This window comes from Giraffa tippelskirchi, chromosome 7, assembly GCF_054371585.1.
Source record: "Giraffa tippelskirchi isolate mGirTip1 chromosome 7, T2T-mGirTip1v1.2.pri, whole genome shotgun sequence".
NCBI classification, from domain to species: domain Eukaryota; kingdom Metazoa; phylum Chordata; class Mammalia; order Artiodactyla; family Giraffidae; genus Giraffa; species Giraffa tippelskirchi.
In genome coordinates, this window is record NC_137281.1 from 20399954 (window position 1) to 20423719 (window position 23766).

General features: G+C 38.1%; 1 long non-coding RNA gene across 1 annotated transcript; it reads right to left on the minus strand.

Moving 5' to 3' along the window:
- Window positions 1-941: 941 nt before the first annotated feature.
- On the minus strand, window positions 942-22296 carry LOC145512241 (uncharacterized). Its single transcript, XR_014058426.1, has 2 exons — window positions 22087-22296; window positions 942-1470 (listed from the first exon to the last, which is right to left on the minus strand). It is a non-coding gene; the product is annotated as an uncharacterized LOC145512241 (long non-coding RNA).
- Between the last annotated feature and the right edge of the window lie 1470 nt (window positions 22297-23766).

Below are 23766 nucleotides of genomic sequence, written 5' to 3' on the forward strand. Positions count from 1 at the left end.
CATTCACATCTAGCCTTAACTACAAAATCATTTTTTCCGCAGGCTCCAAGGACTGGCCTTAAGAGTTTTTCTCTGCACAGTTGACTTGACTTGACAGCCTTATTTCATTTTGTGGTAACTTGTTGAAGTCAAAGAGGCTCTGAGAAACACAAAACTCTAGACTTAATGATGAGGAAAATGTCAGACCAAGAGGAAATACCCACACACATGCATCATTTTTTTTTAAAAAATACACCTTTGCTTTTGTATTGAGAAGAGGCAGGTCACCTTGGCAAGGACGCTCCAGAATCTCTCCAAGAGAATGGACTGCTTTTTTTATGAGCATGTTTCTTTGGCTATTCCAATTTGCATATTTGAAAAAACTGAAAAAGCAATTAATTCAAATCGAAATAACTTCCATGCTCAGAATTATGTTTATGGTCTTCCAGCAGACAAATTTATGGGGACGTCTGGAGACCAGGCCTCTGACACAGAATAAGCATCAATCTCTCTTGGAGACTGGTCGCAGGTTTATTTCTCAAACTTGTGCAGAATGAAGGAGCAAATCTAGAGTGTTTAAGACTTGATGATAATCACACACTTTAACACATTTAAATCATGCCGTTGCAGGAGGCAGCAACCTTGGCTTTTCTTAGAGTTCTAAGCAGAGCTGTTCCCAGAGGATGATCTTTCTTCAGAGAAAATAAGACACTGAGTTGGTTACAATCCCAAGGAGGATTTCTGCACTGGAAGGATTTTTTTTTTTTAAATACAATTTACACAGAAGGGGCTGACTGCCAACGTGATAATTGAGAAACACCTGGTGAAAATGTCTATTAATTGACAATGGCTTTCTCCTCCCCAGTCCTCCTCCCTCAGAAAGAAAAAAAAAAAGTATGCAAGAAAAAAAAATTTTTTAAGGCAAAGAAAGAGACAAAAAAAAAGAGCAACAAAGTGAGCTTGAGATGAGACATACAATGCTTAAGGCCCAAAGGAAATAAGGTGGGAGGTTGATGGGAAACATGGCCCTGTTGGACCAACAGGAGTAGTTCTGATGATAGCACCCCCACTCCGAGAATGACTTCTTTGGCTAAAGAGGAAAAGGCGAGAGAGTTCCAGAATCACCACTTTTAAAATCAATGTTCTGAATTTATGATAGTCTTTCTAGGCAAACTTGAGACTCCAGAAAATGGATGGTGGTTCTTCCTGGAAGAAGAAATGAGTGAGCTTCCTTAATCCCAAATTCCACTTCGATCACCAGTGTGAAAGTCCCCAAGGCTTGTGGCCACATCCCAACACCTGCCCAGATGCTTTGTTCTCACAGTGACTCCTAGGAATGTAGGCTCCTTCGCTGAGCACTTTCCCAGTGATAACTTGAGTGCATTGTGTCGAGTGCAGATTGGAACAGGGGCTGGCTTTCAGGAGGTGGAATTTCCATGTTGTAGTTGCTATAGTAAACGATGTGCCTGTGATATCAGCATGGACTCACTTCTGGAAAAGATAAATAAATAGTACGTGAACTTCATTCCTCAAAAGAAACTACTTAGAGTGCCAGATTTGTGACTTTCTAATGTACCATTCCAGTAGCTAGCTTAATGTCATGTAGCTAGTTGATTCTCAAAAAGTATTTACACTCTTACACTGTTGGTGGGAATGCAAACTAGTACAGCCACTATGGAGAACAGTGTGGAGATTCCTTAAAAAACTGGGAATAGAACCGCCATATGACCCAGCAATCCCACTGCTGGGCATATACACCGAGGAAACCAGAACTGAAAGAGACGCGTGTACCCCAATGTTCATCGCAGCACTGTTTACAATAGCCAGGACATGGAAGCAACCTAGATGTCCATCAGCAGACGAATGGATAAGGAAGCTGTGGTACATATACACAATGGACTATTACTCAGCCATTAAAAAAAATACATTTGAATCGGTTCTACTGAGATGGGTGAAACTGGAGCCCATTATACAGAGTGAAGTAAGCCAGAAAGAAAAACACCAATACAGTATACTAATGCATATATATGGAATTTGAAAGATGGTAACGATAACCCTATATGCGAGACAGAATAAGAGACACAGATGCATAGAACAATTTTATGGACTCTGAGGGAGAAGGTGAGGGTGGGACGTTCTGGGAGAATAGCATTGAAACATGTATATTATCATATGTGAAACAGAACACCATTCCATGTTCGATGCATGAGACAAGGGCTCAGGGCCGGGGCAATGGGATGACCCAGAGGGATGGGATGGGGAGGGAGGTGGGTGAGGGGTCCAGGAAGGGGAACACATGTAAACCCATGGCTGATTCATGTCAATGTATGGCAAAAACTATTACAATATTGTAAAAATAAAATAAAATAAAATAAAAACACTACCAAAAGGCAAAAAAAAAAAGTATTTAGAAGATGAAAGAGAAATGGAAAATAATCAGCTCTCTCTATACAAAAATATTTTCCTTCCTTACATAATTCTGGTTAAAGTCTTAGAGTTGAGATTATAGAACTCTATGACCTTGGAAATCCATGTCCCCTCTGGCTCTCATTTCCCCTACTCCAATGGATGGGAAGGATTTCCAGCCTGAGTATCTAGGGAAGCTTAGTGGTTCCTCAGAGGCATGTCAGCTCAAGAGGAAGGCACTGGCATAGACCTGCCTCCACGGCTCATGTCCTGACTTAACTAGTATATCTATCTACTTTATTACTATGACTATTACTAGTCTTAGGACAAGCCTACCTTTCACGTTTATATTCTACTCACTTCCTTGCACTCATTTTATTTATTTTTTGACTGAATATTTGGATGATAGTCAAGAAGGGACTCAACAATACTTGGCACTAACACTGATGACATGAGACCGCCCGGTACCTAGTCTCCTCCGCTCCACAAAGATGACTGGTAGATGAACCAGCCAGTGTCCGTGTGCTTAGTTGCTCAGTCATGTCTGACTCTGCCACTCCACGGACCGTAGCCCTCCAGGCTCCTCTGTCCATGGGATTTCCCAGGCAAGAATACTGGGCTGGGTTGCTATTTCCTTCTCCAGGGATCTTCCCAACTCAGGGATCAAACGCACATCTCCTGCATCTTCCGCGTTGGCAGGCAAATTCTTTACAACTGTGCCACTTAGGAAGCCTGAGGAGGCCAATAGGAGCCTCTTAACAGGGATGGAAAATGAAAGAAAACTGCGATTTCTCTGCCTGTTCCATCCATCCGCTGCTAAAACCTACTTCCCTCTCTTCAGGCTTCCTTCTCTGTTTCTGATGTTTAGTGCTCAGGCCCCACCGCTCTCTCTATTCATCCTTCTCATTCTCTAGCTTTATTTCTCTAATTCTGCTTTCTCATTCAGTATTTTATCTTCCTCTCACTTATTTTGGCCCCTTTCTTGAAAACAATTCATTACTTCATTACCCATTGAAACTCTTTTTTTCCATCTTATTACTTTAATCATATATACTGAGCATAATTTAGATACAATAAAATTCACTAATTCCTAGTGCATAGTTTGAACATTTTGACAAATGTTTATGATTGAAACTACCATCACAATCAAGATGTAGAATACTTCCATCATTTTAAAGACTTTTCTCAGACTTCTATACAATAAGTGTCTTTTACTAACCTGGCCCCAGAAAGTAATCACTTTAACTAGTTTTATTTTTTTTCTGGAATTACAATATAAACAGAAACATATAATATGCAGTTTTGTATGTCTAACTTAGCTCATTTGGCATAATACTTTTGAGATTCCTCCATATGGTTGGGTAATCCTTTTTTTTTTCCTGAGTAATATTCCTTTATATGAACTTACCACTGTTTTTTATTCACCAGTGGATGAGCACTTGGGTTGTTCTCAGTTTGGAGCTATTATGAATAAAGCTGTTATGAATATACATGAAAAAGTCTTTGTGTGCACATATATTTTAATTTATCTTATTTAAATAAGTTTGTTTATTTTATGTTTAATTTATTTTAATTTATTCTTCTAATACCTAGAAGAATTTCTCAGTTATGGGGTAATTATAAGAAACTGGCAAACTGTTTTCTCAAAGTAGCTGTGTCATTTTGCATTGTCAAGAGCAATGTAGGAGAATTCTATTAACTCCAGATCTTAGTCAACACTTGGTATTTTCAAGTTTTTAAAAATTTTATTGATTTATCTTTCATAACTAATTTTAATTGGAGGATAATTAATTTACAATATTGTGATGGATTTTGCCATATGTCAACAATTTTTTTTTAATTTTAGCCATTCTATAGGCATGCAGTTGTATCTTATTGTGTTTTGAATAGCATTTCTCCAGACAGTAGAAAGGTGCTTGCCAGGGATTAGAAGTGAGGGATACGAAGAGATATTGGTCAAAGGGCAAAACTTTCAGTTATAAGATGATAGGTTCTGGAGATCTAATGTACAGTGTGGTGGCTGTAGTTAATAATGCTATTTTATATATGTAAAATTTACTCAGAGAGTAGATCTGAGGAGTTCTCCCTGTATACACCCTATTTAAGATGATATATGTGTTAATTAGCTTGATTACAGTAAACATATATATATATCAAACCATTAAATTATATACCTTAAAGGATATTATTTATAATTATGCATTAATAAATAGCATTATTTATACATTTATACCAGAGAAGGCAATGGCACCCCACTCCAGTACTCTTGCCTGGAAAATCCCATGGACGGAGGAGCCTGGTGGGCTGCAGTCCATGGGGTCGTGAAGAGTCGGACACGACTGAGCGACTTCACTTTCACTTTTCCCTTTCATGCATTGGAGAAGGAAATGGCAACCCACTCCAGTGTTCTTTCCTGGAGAATCCCAGGGACGGGGAAGCCTGGTGGGCTGCCATCTATGGGGTTGCACAGAGTCGGACACGACTGAAGCAACTTAGCAGCAGCAGCAGCAGCATATATTTCTAAACAAAATTCTGTATAATTATACCTCAATAAAGCTGGAAAATAAATTGCATTTTTCTAATGACTAAAAAGGTTCAATAATTTGCATGTGATTGTTTACTGTTTGTGTATTTTCTTTGCTAAATATCCTTGAGCTCAGGCATAAAGGACCTTCCTATATGACTAAAAACTAAAACCGGGAATGGACAAGAGAGAAACCTGAATTTACCCGCTGCTTACTTAGCAAGCACAAAAATCAAACAACAGTAATCTACCACTGGAGGAGAAACAAAATCATGGAAAGAAACCTCTGTGGTGCAAGTGAGCAAAAATAGCTAAAAATTTGAAGGTGAAGGAGTAGTGATTCTAAGAAATAGCCTCTGGCCCCTCAGCCTTACCCAAATATAAAACTATAATAGCTCATTGCTAATGGAAATTTAACACTATGGTGTACTGAGGTAAATCATGGAAGTAATAAAACCTAAGCCCAACTCAGTATCTACTGGTCAACATACAATGTCAGTATTTAATGAAAAATGACAAGACATGCAAGAAAGCAATACAACTTACTCTCTCAATTAAAAAAAAAAGTCTAAAACAAAAGCATAATTCATGGACAGATTCATAAATGACTCTGATATTGAAATCATCAAACAACAATTTAAACATAAAACTGTAATTAATAATTAAATGATCTAATAGGAAAGATAAACTTCATGCATGATCAGGTGAGGAAATTGAGCAAAAAGAAGACATTTATAAGAAAAAGTCTAATGAATATGTTGGAGTTTTTTAAAGCGTGTAGTGTGAGAGATGAATAATTCCTTCAGTGATCCCATCAGTAGATTTAAAACAGCAGGGGAAAGAGAATTAGTGAACTTCCAAGATTGTTCAATGGAATTATGACAATTGAAACACAAAGAGAAAAAGAACATGAAAGGTAAAACAGGGCAAAGCATCCAAGAGCTGTGTTGTTTAGTCACTCAGTCGTGTCCAACTCTTTGTGACCCCATGGACTTCAGGGCACCAAGCTTCCCTGTCCTTCACTATCTCTCAGAGTTTGCTCAAACTCATGTCCATTGAGTCCATGATGCTCTCTAACCATCTCACTCTTTGTTGCCCCCTCCTCCTCTTGCCCTCAATCTTTCCCAGCACCAGAGTCTTTTCCAATGAGTTGGCTCTTGTGACCAATGTATTGGAGCTCCAGCTTCAGTATCAATCCTTCCACTGAATATTCAGAATTGATTTCCTTTAGGATTGACTAGTTTGATCTCCTTGCAGTTCAAGGGACTCTCAAGAGTCTTCTCCAACACCACAATTCGAAAGCATCAATTCTTTGGTGCTCAGCCTTCTTTATGGTCCAGCCGTCACATCCATACATCACTACTGGAAAAACCATAGCTTTGACTATGCAGATGTTTGTGGGAGAAGTGATGTCTCTGCTTTTTAACATGCTGTCTAGGTTTGTCAGAGCTTTCCTTCCAAAGAGCAAGCATCTTTTAATTTTATGGCCATGGCCAACATCCCCAGTGATTTGGGAGCCCAAGAAAATAAAATCTGTCACTGTCTCCACTTCTTCCCCTTCTGTTGGCCATGAAGTGATGGGACTGGATGCTATGATCTTAGTTTTTTGAATGTCAAGCTTTAAGCCAGCTTTTTAAGTCTCTCCTCTTTCACCCTCACCAAGAGTCTCCTTAGTTTCTGTTTCTCTTCATGTTCTGCCATTAGGATGGCACCATCTGCATATCTGAGGTTGTTGATATTTCTCTCAGCAATCTCGATTTCAGCTTGTGAGTCAACCAGCGTGGTATTTCATATGATGTGTTCTGCGTATAAGTTAAATAAACAGCACGACAATATACAGCCCTGACAAAATCCTTTCCCAATTTCAAACCAATAGGTTGTTCGTGTCCAGTTCTAACTGTTGCTCCTTGAACCACATCCAGGTTTCTCAGGAGACCAATATGGAAATCTTGTATTCCTATCTCTTGAAGAATTTTCCACAGTTTGTTGTGTTCCACACAGAGTCAAAAGATTTAGCATACTCAGTGAGACAGAATAGATTTTTTTCTGGAATTCCCTTGCTTTCTCTATGATCCAATGAATATTGGCTTTTTGATCTTTGGTTCCTCTGCCTTTTCAAAGCCCAGCTTGTATATCTGAAAGTTTTCAGTTCATGTAACACTGAAGCTCAGCTTGAAGGATTTGAGCATCATCTTGCTAGTATGTGAAATGAGCCCAATTGTGTGGTAGTTTGAACATACTTGGGCATTGCCCTTCTTTGGGAGCTGTGGGGCAATGTTAAATCAAATACATACATACATACACGCACACACAAACACACACATACACACACACATATATATGTGTGTATATATATGTATATATATATGTAAATGGATTCCAGAAAGTGAAGAGAGAATGAGACACAGAAAATATTTAGAGAGAGAATGATTAAGTTTCTTTAAAAATATACACCAAGTGATATACACCAAATCAAAGATCTAAGAAGCTCAGAGAACACAAATCAAGATAAATTCCAAAAGCAAGAACAAAAATGCCCTCTGTATATCATTGTGAAAATGCAGGAAAAAATGAAAAAGAGAAAATGTTGAAGGCCATAAGGAAAAAGAGAAATTTACTAAAGCAGCATTTTTGTCAATAATTATGGAAGCCAGAAGGCAGTAGAATGGCATCTTTAAAGTACTGGGGAAAAACACTATTAACTCACAATTCTGTATCCAGCTAGGATAACTTACCAAAATGAGAGTGAAACAAAGGATTTTTAGGGGAAAAAAAAAAAAAACCTGAGATAATTCACTGTTTATCAACTAGAGCTACAAGAAATACTAAAACCCTACAGGCAGAAGGAGTATAATATGAGATTGAAATTTCAGTCTACATAAAGAAATGAAGATCTCTAGAAACAGAAAAAAAATTAAAATATCATTTTCCTTATTTTTAATCACTCTAAAATATACCCGAATGAGTTGGAACTTAACATAAAAAGGAAACTACTAATAACAATTAGCACAAAGGAGGGAGGGAGGAATTGTAAGGGTACTAATGTAAATTTCTTACTTTTTACATGAAGCAGAATAAAATGCTTTGAGTGTGATTAATTAAAGATGTATTTTGAAACCATAGAGACACCACTAGAAAATTTAACAATAGTGGAGATAAAATGGAATTATAAAAGTACCCAGTCTGGACTTCCCTTGTGGTCCAGTGGTTAAGAATTCTCCTGCCAATGCAGATGACATGGCTTTGATACCTGGTCTGGGAAGATTCCACATACCATGGAGCGATTAACCCCATTCACCACAACTACTGCAGCCTGCACACTCTAGAACCTGTGCACCAAAACTACTCAGCCAGTGTGCCACAACTACTGAAGGCCGTGCACTCTAGAGCCTGTGTTCTTCAAGAGAAGCCACCTCAGTGAGAAACCTGTACACTGCAACTAGAGAGTATCCCCATTCGCTGCAACTAGAGAAAGCCTGCGTACAGCACTGAAGGCTCAGCACAGCCATATACGCATGCTGTTGCTTCAGTCGTGTCCAACTGTTTGCGACCCTATGGAGCGTAGCCTGCCAGGCTCCTCTGTCCATGGGGATTCCCCAGGCAAGAATACAAGAGTGGGTTACCATGCCCTCCTTCAGGGATCTTCCCAACTCAGGGATTGAACCTGTGTCTCCTGTAGCTCCTCCTTTGCAGGCAGGATTCTTTACCACTGAACCACTGGGGAAACCCCAGCACAGCCATAAATAAATAAATATGTTTAAAAAAGTACTCAATCTAAAAGTATCCATAATGTGGTAAAAAGGATAAAATAGCAGATGAAACACAAAGAGTACAACTGGGAAAATGAGACACTTAAATCCAACAATATCTGTAACTGCATTAAATATAATTTATCTTAATTCCTCCATTTAAGTGGCAAAAAAATTATAAGATTAAGTCAAAAGCAAGATGTTGTCTTCAAGAAACCCGCTCTAAGTATAAAGATTATAGATAGGTTAAAAATAAATGGATAGAAAAAAATTCAATATGCCTATACTAATTTTTAGAAAAGTAGAGTGGTTATATTAATATCAACAAAATGAACTTTAAATAAAAAAATATTGTGAGTGATAAAGGAAGACATTGCAAAATGGTAAAGGAAGACATTACAAAATCCTTGGCGAATTTACCAAGAAGACATAGCAATTCTGAATGTCTATGTACATAACAACAGAACTTCAAAATAGAGAACGGAGAAGCAAAAACTAAACATAAACATACATGCTAAATTGATTTTTTACAATGGCACTAAGGTGATTCGATGTAGAGAAGAAGAATATTCTCCAAGATGATCGTCTTTCAAGAGAAATACTAGAACAATTGGATATCTATATGGAAAAAACAAAATAAAAAATTTAACCCTTTTCTCACACCACACATTCAAAATAGGTCATTTATCTAAATGTAAGAGGTAAAACTAAAACTAGAAAGAAATATGAGTAAAAAGCTTTGTAACTTCAAATTATGTAAAGTTTTATTAGCTACAATGCAAAAAAAAACCCCATAAAATAAAGAATGAAAGAGGGTAAATTTGATTTAATCAAGAATAAAATATATTGCTCTTACACAAAGACATAGTTGAGAATAGGGAGAAGACAAATTCCTGGTGAGCCTGTGATTCAACAGTTCAGCCTAAAATCTACACCAGAGCTTTTCACAACTAAGAATATTGACCATACAAAAAGTATGTGTGTGTGGATAATAAAATGTGGTTATATGAGGTACAAACTGGAAAATCATAACTACCAGCTATATGCATAAACATTTTTTTCTTATGTTCAGCTTCAATTAAACCAAAATTTTAGGGACTATAGTCATTCACTGGCACACAATATTTACAAAACATATTTTTTTATCCTAAATATATAAAAAACTCTTACTAGTGAATAATAAGTAAAGCAAATATATTGTAAAAGGATACAAGATGCTTTGAAAAGATGTTTTACTAACAGAGGATATGCAAATGGCAAGTAAGTACATGAAAAGGCAATAACCTCACTTGTCATTGAAGAAATGCAATTTAAAATCACAGAGACACTACTGCACACTCATTAGAATGGCTGAAATTAAAAGGCGTGAAATTACTGAATGTTTCCAAAGCTGTGGAAACACTGTAACCATTATGCATTGGCAGTAGGGATGCAGAAAGGTATACCCATGAAGGAAAAAAAAATGCTGTTTCTTATTATGCTAAACATATACCTACTCTCTAAACCTACTACTCATCTTCTATGTATTTTTGCAAGAGAAATAAAAACATATGTATACACAAAATTCCTATAACCACATATATTGTTATAGCACTTTTTCATAACAGCTCCAAATGGAAACAACCAAAACGCCTATCAACTGGTGAAGAAATGAACAAATTGTGTTTGATTCACACCATGGAACACTACTTAGTAATGAAAAAGGATGAGGTATTGATAAATGCAATAATATGGGTAAATTTCAAAAGCATTGTGCTAAGCAAAAGAAGCTAGACATAAAAGATTGCACACTACGTAGTTTTATTTACATGATATTTTATATAGTCAAACCTATAGGCAGAGAAAACTGGTGAGTGGTTGCCAGGGACTGGAGAAGGCTGACTGAAAAAGGCAGGAAAAATTTGGGGGATTGAATAAAAATGCTCTATATCTTGATTGTACAGTGATTACCCAGCTGTACACATAATGTGTTACAATGAACTGTACACTTAAAAATGATGACTTTCATCGAATGTGAATTACACCTCAATAAAAATCAACAGGAAAATATATGTAAATGCTAAAGCATGTGAGTTTCAATAAAAATTGCAACATAACAGCTGTGATCAATATTTTTCAGTGCAATCCCAAGATGACTATATGAAACAATTATTTAGTTCAACTTTCCAGTTCCCCAAATATGCCACAGTACATGATAGGTGTTAGACATCTGTGGAATTTGTCCTGAATATTCACTGGAAGCACTGATGCTGAATCTGAAGCTCCAATACTTTGACCACCTGATGTGAAGAACTGACTCATTGGAAAAGACCTTGATGCTGGGTAATATTGAAGGCAGGAGGAGAAGGGGATGACAGAGGGTGAGATGGTTGGATGGCATCACCAACTTGATGGACTTGAGTTTGAGCAAGCTCTGGGAGTTGGTGATGGACAGATCTGTATTTCTCAGAAAGTTGTGCTAAAGTCTCTGTCTGTAATCAAGGATTTGTCCATTTCTTATTTGTTTAAATACTAGTTTGACTGCATCTGTTTTCTGTTTTGCTCTGGTTAATATCCTTATCTAAATTTCTTTATTTTGTAAATATCTATCTTATGCACTTCTTCTAACCCCTTACTTTCAGCCTTTCTGTTCTATTTTGTAAAATTCTATCTCTGAGGACACCTACATACTGCATCTTATTTGATAACTAAATCTGGGAACTCTGTCTTCTGATAGATCAGTTGAATCCTCCAAGAAACAAACAAAAAACAGAAACCTGCAGCACGTTTATTGGGGGAGTGCCGGTCAAGATAAAAGCATCATAAACAGGAAAAGGCAAGGACAAACTTTCTCTAGCAAAACAGATCTGCCCCATATGGAAGCAGAGGGGAAGAAAGAAGAACACGGGAGTCTCTGACTCAATCCACATGTCCAGGAAATTTCCAGCCTGGTTAATATGAGATCACAGCCCAAGCTGCCTCTGACAGGGCTCAGCGTTCTGTAGAAGTGGTTTCTATGAGTATCCTTGGGAACTTCCCAGGGCAAGGTCAGCCATGGGGGGAATGTGATGGTGGATTTGGAGAGGGCAAGAGGGGTTAGTCAGCCGCTATGTTCCTCATTACAGGAAATCTGAGCAAGTCCCTTAACACTGTTATTTAAATGCTTAGATTAATTCCTCTCATCTTATGTTATGTTTTCCAATTTTTGTTTGTATTTCTTTCTTACCTTCTGTTGGATTAATTTTTCCTTATTCAGTTTCATCACAAAGGTGATTTAGGAAATAGAGATTTATGTTATTCACCTGGACATATTGTTTGATGCATGTAATTTTTAAAAATTCTGATTGGAGCATAATTGATTTACAATGTTGTGTTAGTTTCAGGTGTACAGCAAAGTGAATCAGTTATATATGTACGTATATCTACTCTTTTTAGATTCTTTTCCCATATAGATCATTACAGAGTACTGGTGTGATATAGCTGGTCCTTATTAGTTATCTATTTTGTATTTCAGTTCAGTTCAGTTCAGTCACTCAGTCATGTCCTACTCTTTGTGACCCCATGGACTGCAGCACGCCAGGCTTCCCTATCTATCACCGACTCCCAGAGCTTACTCAAACTCATGTCCATTGACTCGGTGATGCCATCCAACCATCTCAGCCTCTGTAATCACCTTCTCCTGCTGCCTTCAATCTTTCCCAGTATCAGGGTCTTTTCCAATGAGTCACTTCTTCACATCAGGTGGCCAAAGTATTGGAGCTTCAGCTTCAACATCAGTCCTTCCAATTCATATTCAGGACTGTTATCCTTTAGGGTGGACTGGTTGGATTACCTTGCAGTCCAAGTGACTCTCAAGAGTCTTCTCCAACACCACAGTTCAAACGCATTAATTCTTCTGCACTCAGCTTTCCTTATGGTCCAACTCTCACATCTATACATGACTACTGGAAAAGCCATAGCTTTGACTAGATGGACCTTTGTTAGCAAAGTAATGTCTCTGGTTTTTAATATGCTGTCTAGGTTGGTCATAACTTTTCTTCCAAGGAACAAGCGTCTTTCAGTTTCATGGCTGCAGTCACCATCTGCAGTGATTTTGGAGCCCCCCCAAAATAAAGTCTGTCATTGTTTTAGTACTGTGTATATGTCAGTTCTCATCTCCCAAATTATCCCTCCCCACTCTTACCCCCGGGCTTCCCAGATAGCAGGAAGTGGTAAAAATCAAACAAACAAACAAACAAAAACCTGCCTGCCAATGCAGGAGACATAAGAGATATGGGTTCGAACCCTGGGTCAGGAAGATCCCCTGGAGGAGAGCATGGCAACCCAATCTAGTTTTCTTGCCTGGAGAATTCCCATGAACAGAGGAACTTGGTGGGCTACAGTCCATAGGATCACAGAGTCGAACATGACTGAAGTGACTTAGCATGCACACAGGCACTCTTAACCCCAGGAAACCATAAGTTTGTTTTGTAGATCTATGACTCAACTTCTGTTTTGTAAATAGGCTCCTTTGCACCCTTTTAAAAATATTCTACATATATATAATATATGATATTTGTCTTTCTTTGTCTGACTTACTTTTGAAAAAAAGATTATGACAATAATGCATGGACCTGGCTGAAGAATCAAATGGTTCAGAAGCCCTTACTCTTGTAAGCAAGAAGTTCAACTCCTATACTTCCAAATCCCAGCCTGTTTTTCTAGAAGTAAACCCTTTAATCTCTTTAAATCTTTTTATTGCTACTTCTAGAAATTTAATTCACCATTTTGACTTGTTAGCTGTAGATATTGTCTAATAACTTTTTGCCATGTTTTAATAATGCTTTTGTTCAATTACATGACATCTAGTAATATCTCTATCCTTCTTCAAAAAATATTTTTCACTTTTATTAATTTCCCTATTGTTCATCTCTGAGTTTATAGCAAATATGTACATAATACTATGTGCTATACACTATTCTAAGTGTTTTAGATAGATTCATTCATTTAACCTGGTTATGATTAATACCCTCATTTTACAGATGGGGCAACTAAGTACAGAAAGATTATGTAATGTGTCCAAGATCACACAACTAATAAATGACAGACATGGGATTCAAACCTAGAGACCCCATGCTCTTAGCCACTATTCTATCCTCTCTGTCTCTATTTCTTATTTAATCAATGATAGGTTCAATTTCTGAATTAAATCTTTTGAATTTTAACTTTTAAATTGAGGATAATATTTCCACCTCCCAACCTCTTTCAAATGGACTTTTACTTTTATTCAGCCAAGATTTATAATATTTGCAGTATAATAAAAGTTGGATCTTCTGTGTTTCACTTATGGGGTGAGTCTGCAAGTCAAAAGCTAATAAATGATGTTGATTTTATTATGATTATATGAATATTTCTGACAAAAGAACAAAGCAAAGTAACAGGATACATTTCTTTCACCAGGAGACCAACTTTTTGACCACAAAGTCACTCAAAGAAGAATGTACTCAAAGTCAAGTTTAAATTCATTCTTTTTTGTTTGTTTGTTTTGTTTTTTAATTTATTTATTTTAGTTGGAGGCTAATTACTTTACAATATTGTAGTGGTTTTTGCCATACATTGATATGAATCAGCCGTGAGTTTACATGTGTTCCCCATCCTAAAAAGACTAACATCACCAATTGTCTTTAGCAAGCCCCACAGTTCTTCCAAAGTCTCCGTCATTCTGTCCCCCACCTCCACCTTCACCCCCACCCCATCGCTTGCTCCATAGTGTCTGATGCTTTGCAGCCCCAGGGACTATAGCCCGCCAGGCTCCTCCGTCCGTGGGATTTCCCAGGCAAGACTATCGAAGTGGGTTGCCATTTCCTCCTCCAGGGACCTTCTGGGGGAAGTAAGGGGTCCTCACTTCTTTTGAGTCTCCTGCATCAGAAGGCAGATTCTTTACCACCTGGGAAGTTCTAATCATTCTACATAATCCTCCAACTATTCTTTTATTCTGGAGTCACCTTCCCACCCTGGTCTGGACTTTCTGGTCTCTGTGCTTGATGCTTGCAAGGATTCTGAAATAGGTCATCATTATTTCTCAGTTTTGTACACTGTTTTCTGGATCCCATATTTTTCTCTTTTTTGGTTCTTGGTTTACTCTGTTGTGCTAGAGTCATCAAATAATCTCCAAGGAAAAATTGTATTTGAGGTAAGTTTCCAGGTCTGTGCAGTCTGAAAATATCTTTATTCTTCCCTCTCACTTGACTCCTAGCTTGCTTGGCTATACACTTCTAATTTGAAAGTCAATTCCCAAGTCACCCTAAGAACTTTGAAGGTTTTGCTCTATTTTTCTTTCTAGTGCCCAGTAGAGAGAGTTAGACATGTGATGGCAGGTTAAAGCTTCCTCCTTTGTAGAGGATGTCTTATTTCTGATATGGAAAATGAAATGATATTTTCATTTATTGTGGAGTACTTCAAACTGAAGATTCTGTTCTGGGAAATCTATTATGTTTTCAATGTAAATTTTTTTCCCTCTGTTTTCTCAGTTCTCTGTTTCTGGAATTCTTATTTGTCTAAAGGCATGACTTCAGGTTGGATCCACTATGCCTATCATTTCTTTTCTTCTTTATTTCTTTTCCTTTTCTTTTCAAAATTAATTTAGAGTAAAACTGACATTTGTGCACATTTTCAAAAAAATTGACACACACATAGATTCATGCAATGACTCCCACAACTTGTAATAGAAGAATTCCATCACACAACACTCTCCCTTGTCTTTATCTCTTTACAGTCACATCCACTCTCCACATCCTAATACCTGACTACCACAGATTTCTTCTCTGTCACTATAGTTTGGACTTCTCAAGAATATCATTTAAGTGGAATCAGATAATATGTAACCTTTGAAACTGACTTTTTTGCTCAGCATAATGCCTTTGAAAGCCATACAAGTTTTTACATGAATAAATAGTTTATTCTTTTTTATTGTTGAAGAGTACTTCGCTGCATGGAGGTACTTCTATTTGTTTATCCATTTACAAATTGGATAGCATTTGACTTGTTTCCAGTTTTTGGCAATTATGAACAAAAGTTGCTATAAACATCTGTTTATAGGTATATCAGATGACAACATTTTCATGATTCCCTCACAATAATGTTAGTTGATTGGATATAGATTTCTAGGTTCAAAATTACTTTCCTACAGTCTATGGACCTTGTTCCACTGAAAGTTTATCTGCAAATTTTCTGATTATTTGGGTTCTCCTGGGCAACGGGATAAAGAGGATTCTACTGAACTCAGTTCCCTTCTGCCTCAACAACCTAATCCATGCTACCAACCTCTCCTAAGCACAGACCTTCTGGAATCTATAGGAGTTGGCTTAGTGGCATGAGTCTTTGGAAACTAACGGCCCTTGCAGGGAGCATAGGTGGTGAATAAGGAACCAAAGAGCAATGATGCAGCTCAGGAGCAGGGTAGGAGTGCAATGTGACCTGGGGAGAGTTGTCTAGGAACATTCTTGAAGGTCAAGGAGTGAGATGAATGGGTAAACTGAGGCTTTCCTGATCCTGAGGCTCAACATCCTGTGTTGGGACATCAATGAGCAAGAGATCTTTCCAGGTGCCTTAGTAGCAGGTGACAATTGCCTTTACTTTTCAGAGTCTTGGGGCCAGGAACTACCACATTTTTTTCACCATCCATACAACCCCTGCTGTTCAGAAAAAAACAGCAGTTGTAGCTAACTGAACTATATAAATCCAGAAAGAATAATATTCTAATTAAAAGAGCCCAGAGACCTTAATGAGAAGGATCAGGAAGAACACTTAGTATGCAAACCTAGTAAAAAAAATACTGCTGGAGGAGGCTGTGAATATCTGGATAAAAAAAGAAGCATAAGATTTAAGGAAATTAGTTTTCGTAATAAAATACTTTGTGGGGGCTTTAAAATAAAGTGAAAAAAATGGTAAATAAATCAAATGAAAGATTTATCACTGTTAAGATTAAGTTAATGCTGTCACAAGTCAAGAGCAAGAGATAACTGAAAGAACAGAAAAATATGCAAAAAGATTATGAACTTGATAGAATAAGTAAGAGGATTAAGGGATAAATCCTAGAGATCTAACATGTGAATGACAGAAATGGGAAAAGAAGCAGCTGATATACAAGAGATATCATTAAACTTTAACAAATGTATACATTCCATGAACTGAGAAAAGTCTGCAGATTTAAAGTGCTTAAACAAATTGAAATAAAAAAAAAAACAAATTGAAATAAATTAATGAAGAAACACATATACACACAAATACATGTCTAGACCCACTTGGTGAAAGTTTTGAATTTCACAGAAAAATTAAAATTATACTTGCTTCCAAGTAAACAGCACAAATTAATGACATCAGACTTTTCATCTGCCCTACTAAATGCTGGAAGACAATAGAATTATTTCCATAGATGAATAAAGAAAGACCTATAATGAGAAATTTCTATGCCTGGTGACATAGCACAAATCTAGTAGTATGAAAGAAATGTGCTAAAAAAATTAGAAAGTACATCACCCAAATATTCTATCTGAGCAATATACTTGTAAAATGACTTTAATGAAAAAAATATAAAGATGAGGGAAGATGAAGATAAAACGAAAATGCAGTTAACAATGAACCTGGCTAATATATAAATATCAAATATTCAACATAAATGCATGCATATACATAGAAAGTTTAATCATTTTTATAAAGACACAGAATAAAAGGAACACAGTAGCTAAACTATTTTAATAAAAGCTACAAGTGAGAGTGATAGGGAGAGAAGAGGGAGGAAAAAATATCAAAATTCACATACTAAACAAAAGGAAAGCTTGGGAATAGTTGGGGTTATTGAAATTACTTTATGCCTCTCGTTGAGAAATTCTGAGATGGGGTAATTAAGGCTTCATGAGGGAAGAACATGGGAAATAAATGGTAACTGACTTTTGAATAATGGTGAAGTAATATATATTTGAATCAAAGAGCAGGGGAAGGGAAATTAGCAATAAGTGTAAAAGAAAAGTGCAGTAGATCTTCTTTACAGCAGAGGCAAAAGTGGAACGAATAGCAACATGATCAAACTGGCAAAATAAGGAAAAGGAAAGAGGACACCACAGTGTGCAACAGGCAGAAACATGAAGTTAGATGGAGGAAATGAAACTAAATTTATTCATGACTCCTCCAAGTGTAAACAGCTGCACTCCAGCAGTTGCTGGAGTAGCTGGAATGGCCAGGAACTCTCAAGAGTAACAAACAAAATTTGACACTGTGCTTGTTAAGTCATACTTAAAATAAAGTAATAAAAACTGAACAAAAGGATAGTGCTTGAACTCAAGGTTTAAAATGTCATTTCCCCTCAAATTGATCTTGTGGATTTTAACGAGGTGATTTGAAATTGCATGGAAAAATAGAATGCTGGGTAGAGCCACGTCACTCTTGAAAAGGAAGAATATGGTGAGAGGGCTCAGTGTATTTACCCATTGGTGGCCAGCATCACATTAGTTTTATAACAAGTCTTCGATATCCAGATGAACACGACAGAATGGAAAAATCCACAAGCAGAGATATTACTATAGAGCAATGGGGGAAGATATCTATATTTAAGTACATGATTCTAGAAAAATACAGTATTTTTATGGAAATGCAAATAGGAATTAGATCCCTACCACACACCATTCACAAAAATCAACTTTGGATGTGTTATGAAGCTAAATGTGAAAAGCAAAACTTGTAAAACTTTTAGAAAATTTATTAATAATATGGGAGCATATGTTAAAGACCTTTGGTATTGGAAATGGCTTCTTAAACAGGCACAAAATGTACTAAAGACAAAGGAAAGAGATTGGTATGCCATATCAGAATTAGAAAATTAAATATACCATACACAACTTAGAAGTCACAAAGTGGAAGGTTGTATTTGTAACACACAAAACTAACAAATTATTTCTACACAGAATATGTGAAGAACTTTTTCATAGATAGATGGATAGATAGATGACAACCCAACAGAAAATAAACAGAACAATTGAACAGAAACTTTGTAGAAAAATTAACCTCCTCTGCTCCTTCCATGAGTCCCTATTAACACTTTACCAGGAAGTTTTCTTTCCTTAGAAGGCATTTCTCAGATTCAGCTGATGGATGCTCAGTTTATAGGTGTGTAGAGCGGGGGATAGGTGTTGAAGAGGAAATTTCTTGGTGGCTGCTCTAAATGGCATCTTCTAATTCAGTTCCCACAACACATTCTCTGCAACTGGCCTCTCCTGAGAAATGGGTCATAATTCTCCATTCATCTGGTGAGAACAGTTCAGTTCAGTTCAGTTGCTCAGTTGTGTCTGACTCTTTGCAACCCCATGGACTGCAGCACACGAGGCTTCACCATCCATCACAAACTCCCAAAGCTTACTCAAACTCATGTCCATTGGGTCGAAGATGCCATCCTCTGCTGCCCCCTTCTCCTCCTGCCTTCAATCTTACCCAGCATCAGGGTCTTTTCCAAGGAGTCAGTTCTTCAGATCAGGTGGCCAAAATATTGGAGTTTCAGCTTTAGCACCAGTCCTTCCAATGAACACCCAGGACTGATATCCTTTAGGATGGACTGGTTGGATCTCCTTGCAGTCCAAGGGACTCTCAAGTGTCTTCTCCAACATCACAGTTCAAAAGCATCAATTCTTCGGCACTCAGCTTTCTTTACCGTCCAACTCTCACACCCATACATGACCACTGGAAAAACCATAGCCTTGACTAGACAGACCTTTGTTGGCAAAGTAATGTCTCTGCTTTATAATATGCTATCTAGGTTGGTCATAGCTTTTCTTCCAAGGAGTAAGCATCTTTTAATTTCATGGCTGCAGTCACCATCTGCAGTGATTTTTGAGCCCCCCAAAATAAAGTCTGTCACTGTTTCCATTGTTTCCCCATCTATTTGCCATGAAGTGATGGGACCGGATGCCATGATCTTAGTTTTCTGATTGTTGAGTTTTAAGCCAACTTTTTCACTCTCCACTTTCACTTTCATCAAGAGGCTCTTTAGTTCTTCTTCGCTTTCTGCCATAAGGGTGGTGTCATTTGCCTACCTGAGGTTATTGGTATTTCTCCCAGTAATCTTGATTCCAGCTTGTGTTTCATCCAGCCCAGCATTTCACATGATATACTCTAAATATAAGTTAAATAAGCAGGGTGACAATACACAGCCTTGATGTACTCCTTTCCCTATCTGGAACCAGTCTGTTGTTCCATGTCCAGTTCTAACTGTTGCTTCTTGACCTGCATATAGATTTCTCAGGAGGCAGGTCAGGTGGCCTGGTATTCCCATCTCTTTAAGAATTTTAGTTTGTTGTGAGCCACACAGTCAAAGGCCTTGGTGCAATCAATAAAGCAGAAGTAGATGTTTTTCTGGAACTCTCTTGCTTTTTCAATAGAAGATTTAGGTACAAAACTTAGGTGCAAAACTTTTGACGCAAAACTTTTGATGCAAAACTTTGAGGGAAAGTACCAGAATATTGACTTCAGCTCTAGATCCAAGCTATTTACCCCAATAACTTAGCTGTTATCTAGTTATCACATTGAAACTTTCACCTGATTCTCAATTGACTCAAAACTTACAGGCAAGAAGGGTATGATGCAGTTCTCCCTGCATACTCCACAAGTGCCTGAAACATGCTATGGCCAGTGAACTTGGGCACCTGTGATGCCTGAAATGCACCTCCGAGTTGTTCCCAGCTCCAAGCAGTAGTCACCCCCCATTATCACCAGAACTGTATAGAAACAGGTCCCTTCAGCAAAACTTCCCTTGGAAATAAGTGAAGAGAGGAGAAATGTCCATGAAAGGTGGTGGGAAAGAGGGCAGCACAAGAGGTGCCTGGGATGATGGCAGAAGACACAATGGGAAGGGGTGACTACAGTCACAGCCATGAGAAGAATCCAGGTGCCTCTGTCCCATCTAGAAATCCACAGGAAGGCATTGACCTGACTTCTTGTGGCAAATTGGATACCTTAGAAAAATTTTGTTTGTGTTAAAGGAAAGATAACTTTAGAAAGTCAAAAGGCTTGGAGCATCTAGGGTGCATGTAAAAAAATACACTATATCAAATTAAATGTAAAATAACTGTAATCAAAATTATCCATGTGATGTGTTATGTCATTGGAAAACAGTAAAATAATAAATAAGATAAACATTAAAATTATTTAAATGAGTGAATGAATTAATGCTATGCACAGAAATACCAAAAAAAAAAAAAAAAAAAAAAACCAACCACTAGCACACCAAAAGGGTAAATGTGGCTTTTAGTGTTACTCACAGAGAAGAACTCAAGAAGCCACTGGAAACATGAGTGACGGTGGCTGCTGTGGAGGGATTGATTGTCAGAATGGCATAGACCATTACAATCAATGGATATGAGGGGAGCCAAAGATGTATATCCTGCAATACATATGACAGTCTCCAACCAGATACTGTCTCACAATGCTGGTAATACTCTTGGTGAAAAGTACATTTTGGGTGCTTATTTCCTACTTGTCTATATTTTTCAACTCATTTGCACAAATCTATTCCCTTTATTAGCAAACATTAAAATGCATCTATTATATATTTCAAAAATGCAACAACAACAAAAAAAGAATAAAATACAGATGAAGCAAAAAATAAAAAGAATCACCTATATTCTTATTGCCAAAAGATAACACTTCCCAGGTGGCGTTTGTTGTAAAGAATCTACCTGCCAATGCAGGAGCACAAGCAATACAGTTTCAATCCCTGGGTCAGGAAGATTCCCTGAAGTAGGAAATGGCACCCCACTCCAATATTATTCCCTGGAAAATTTCACGGGCGGAGGAGCCTGATGGGCCATAGTCCATGGGGTCACAGATCAGACATGACTGAATGACTGAGCACAGTCACTAGTACGTCCTCAGTCATTGAGCCCATGTTCAGTGTGCTCAGTGAGTACTCAGTAACTGTACTCAATAATGCTAGCTTGGCTAGTGTTATTTTAGATTTGTGACAGGGGAATTAAGGACCCAGTTCCTCTCTCCTTCCTATCTCCTCTCTCCCTGCACTCTGCCATGTGACTTTGGAATTCTTTTCAGGGATCAGAATGCATTTTTCCACCCCTTGTGACCAGCTTTGGCCAAAGCCCAAGATAGAAGTGGCGGCCTGTCCATTTTGAGTGAGGCCTCAGGAGGCCTTACATACTTTGGCCTCTGCCTCCATCATGGGAACAAGCCCGGGCTCCTCTGATAGAGGAAGAGAAGTATGTGGAGCAGAGGAAGTTATCCCAGGACTCCTGTTCCAGAGAACATAAGGCTGAAAGGGGTGCTTTGTAACTGTTTCCCAAAACCTGAAAGGTTGTGGGGATAACCTACAGGAGAGAGTTTATGATAGTCCCTCACAAAATCAATAGAAAGGAGACCTCTAGGAAAGGGGCTTCTGGTCAGGAAGAAGAGTTCCCAGAGTCAGCTTCTTACCAAGCCTCTTTGTGGTTTGTCTAGATTCCTGCTTATTGTTCTGGGGTGTGCAGTGAGGGGCATCTAGCCTCTGTTCTTCTGGAGCCAGCAGCCTGCAGTCTATGCCCATAACCAAGTATCTGAAACCACATGGAGAGGAGACTCTTACATATGGTTGAGCAGAAGCTTAGGGGGTGCCTGCCATAGCCTTGACATGGTAGCTTTGCATATTATGATGTCACTTTGTAACAAACAAGAGAAAAATGTCTTTAGGAAGAGCTCCTTTTCCTGATCTGCACGAGTAACACCTAGACTGGCACTGGGCACAGTAGTAAATATTTGGGGCCATTGGTGCTATTTGCTCCCATGAGTTGATGCCTCAGTCCAGACACATCAAAGGATGACTGATGTTAGCGTGACCGAGTACTTTATGCATGGTCTGAGGTGGTAGCCACTAGCTATAAACGAATGCGTGCATGCTAAGTCCCTTCAATCGTGTCCAACTCTTTATGACCCTGTGGACCATAGCCTGCCAGAGGGCTGAAGATCCTCTGTCTATGGGATTCTCCAGGCAAGAATACTGGAGTGGATTGCCATGCTCTACTCCAGGGGATCTTCCTGATCCAGGGATCAAACCTGCCTTTCTTACATCTCCTGCATTGGCAGGCAGGTTCTTTACCACTAGCGCCACCTGGATATTAGAATTTAAATTGAAATTTAAAACATTTAAATACAAGAAAAACTCAGTTCTTCAGTCTCATTGGCCATATTTCAAGAACTCAATAACCACATGGGGTTAGAAGCAACATCATCCTATTATCAAAAGAACAGTACAAATATATAATTGACCATTTCCATCACGGCAGAAAGTTCTACTGGACAGTGTTGCTGATAAATAGCCAGGCAAAACCCCCTTCCTGCCTGAATGCAAGGAGATGAACTGGAGGAGCCCCTGCTGCTCTGGGTTCTGAAGCAGCAAACTCAAGAAACAGATGCCTGGAAAACTCTCCCCACATCCAAGTGCCTTCACCTACATTATTTTACACAAGCACTCCACTGGGCTCTGCTATTATTGCACGTCACCTACCTAAATCCAGAGTGCATGTCTTGCCGTCCAGAAAAATTACATGAGTGAGAGTCCCAGATGGATGTGCAAGGCTTCTGAAATCCAGTCTTAGTACATTGCCTTTAATCCAAACGCATTTTGAAAACAGTGGTTTCAATTGTTGCAAACTACAGAACACATGGAGAATCCCTGGAGAAACAGATGTTAGATCCTCTGATGGCAGTAAAACGTCCCCCCGCTCCAAAATCTTGTAAATATGAGCAAACTTGACTAATAGAGTATTTGGCAGTTAAAGAGATAGGAAAGCACGGTGGATGTCATTTGGTTTTATAAAATAGTGGCATGAGTGTCATTAAAAAAGAAATATTCTTTTAAATGTCTGTTATTTAGTTTTAAAATGAAAAATATTGAATAGTTAAACTTTATTAAGTGTAAAATTGGTTTTTAGACTGCTTTGGAGTGTTAGCAACCAGGAAGCAAAACTTGAAAATTCACTGGAAGCAGCTGCTGTTTAAACAACAACAACAAAAATTCAAAAAGCTAATTTTCAGGACCAAGTCCAAGGCGAAGCCTTTGGGTCAATTGAAAAGGCTGTTGTGGGTTTGGGCCTTGCATCCCAGGAAGCTCTACAAACA